Genomic DNA, 2,294 nt, shown 5'->3' with positions numbered 1-2,294 from the left:
GTCTTCCGGGGACATCGCCTGCGAGGCCGCCTGGCCTGCAGCGCCAGGGGTCAGGTCCAGCGCAGGAGGGGTGGCGGGACCCTGGGGCCGAGGGGAGCAGAGGAGAAGCTCCTGGTACTGGGAGGGGTTCCAGCCAGAGCACGGAGGCCTGCAAGACCCCCTCATCCAGCGGTTCTCAACCTTCCTCATGCCGCGACCCTTTAATACAGTTCCTCATGTTGTGGTGACCCCCAACCATAAAAGTATTTTCGTTGCTACTTCATGTCATGTTGCTACTGTTATGAATCATAATGTAAATATCTGATATGCAGGATGTAATTTCATTGTTACAAATTGAACATCATGAAAGCACAGTGATTAATCACAAAAACAATATGTGGTTTCCGATGGTCTTAGGCGACCCCTGTGAAAGCGTCGTTTGACCCCCAAAGGGGTCGCGACCCACAGGTGGAGAACCGCTGCCCTAATCCCTACAGAGAGGCGGAAGGAGCCCCCAGCAGCCTCCCTCCGAGCTACCGTGAAGGCGAGGCCGTTGGGGGGCCTCATTTAGGGCACTGGACAGAGATCGCCAGGGCCCTGCAGGGCGGAAGGGAGAAAACAGGGAGGCCCGCCCCAGCCACCTTTAGACTCGGCCTTCCAGTCCTTGATGGGACTCCGGAGGGAGCTGCTGGGCCGAGAGTCCTGCGACCCCCCGATGAAGCTCCTGGTACGGATGTCCTGTGGGTCCCTGATGGAGCTCCTGGCACGGGAGTCCTGAGAGCTTCGGATGGAACTCAGGTGCCGAGGCTCTGCCTGCTCGTGAGAGATGCGGCCTGGCACCAGGGGTGGGTGCCCTGACACCTTCCGCATGCCGCGGCGAGCGTCAGATTCAGAGCTCCCCGAGCTGCTGATGCCCCCGAGGGGCAGGGAGCTCCACTCCACGCTCTTGCGAAGAGACTCCTTGGGCAGTTTGCTCAGCCCGGAGCCACTGTCTTCAGGCTTGTCCAGCCCGGAGCCACTGTCTTCAGGTGGTGAGCCGGGTGGGAGCTGCGGGGTCTGCCGGTGTGAGTTGCGCCTGCAGGCCACGGCCTGCTCACTAGCTGCTGGGCGACTGCTCCCGGACCCAGCCCTGCCCCCAGCTTGTCCCTCCACGGTAGGCGGGGCACCCCAAATTGTGGTCCAGGGCCCCAGGACCCAGCCTGGGCAAAGGGCTCTGGGCAGGACCGAGGTAGCCTCGGAGCCCTTCCCTGCATCCCCTACCCTGTCCTGGAGATCAGAGAGCTGACTCCCAAAAGACTCAAGTGACTTGTCCAGGGCCCCTGAGGGTGGTGCTAGGACTCGGCCAGCCCTCCCCTCCCAGGCCCCTGGGGGAGTCCCTCCCCGCCCAGCACAGTCACTTGAAATCCGAGCTCGACTTCATGCTGGCCAAGAGGTTGGGGAATCGATGGGCGATGGCGTTCCAGTCCACATCCTCCACCCGGAAACCCTGCCCACGAAGCAACAGGCGTGTGGCCCACCCCTCCCCGCCAGAGCCGTGGGTGCCCGTGGGGGACCTGGCTCACCTCCTGAGCAGGGGAGGCCTCATCATTTTCAGAGGTGTCACTGAGGTCCAGCAGGGTCTCCGCGGTCACCACCTGCAAGAGGGACCGGAGGCCAGTGGGCAGGGGCTGGGGGGAGGGCACCTGTCCCCCCAAGACATCTCTCCCCTGCGGCCTCCCCAGCACCTGAGGCAGACACTTGCTGAGTGTCAGGTGGGCCCGGACCCCTGGGCGTGTGGTTCCTCCCTGTCTCAGGCCACCGTCCGAGGCAGCCTGAGACGGGGCAGGCTTCCCCAGCAGGCCAGAGCCCCCCAGCAAGAGCTCAAATCTGGGCAGGCTGGGCTGGGAGGCCGGAGGGGGGCCGGGCAGACGCACCTCCACACTGCCGGTGGATGACCTCAGCATGCGGCCCACCCAGGAGGAGCTGGCCAGCTTCACGAGGCAGGACTTGTGCAAGGCCTCCAGCTGGGCCTCCAGCTGGTGCACCGCGGTCTTGGTCTGCTCCAGCTTCTCCTCCAGTGTCTTTTTCTCCTGCTCCAGGAGAGCCCGCAGGGCAGGTGGGGCCTTCTCTGACCCTGCCCCTCTCTCCAAAGCCACCCCCTGCCCAAGCCCCAGGTCCTCTCACCAGCTGGGCCTCTTCCTTTTGCTGTTTTAACTCCAGAGCCAGCTTCTGGACCTGGATCTGCAGGGGCTTGTCCTGCAGGGGCTTTTCCTGATTGTGATAGCTCCTGGGAGAAGGGGCGAGCTCAGTGGCCCCCACTACTGGGGGCAGTCAAG

General features: G+C 63.6%; 1 protein-coding gene across 1 annotated transcript in view; it reads left to right on the top strand.

Moving 5' to 3' along the window:
• The window catches only part of RASSF7 (Ras association (RalGDS/AF-6) domain family (N-terminal) member 7), an 18,318-nt gene that overhangs the window by 9,870 nt on the left and 6,154 nt on the right, over positions 1-2,294 (top strand). The window lies entirely within an intron of this gene.

The sequence above is a fragment of the Myotis brandtii genome, unplaced genomic scaffold, assembly GCF_000412655.1.
Source record: "Myotis brandtii unplaced genomic scaffold, ASM41265v1 scaffold1236, whole genome shotgun sequence".
Taxonomy (NCBI): Eukaryota; Metazoa; Chordata; class Mammalia; order Chiroptera; family Vespertilionidae; genus Myotis; species Myotis brandtii.
The sequence above is the reverse complement of the archived record's forward strand: the minus strand, read 5'-3'. Positions and strand labels throughout refer to the sequence as shown.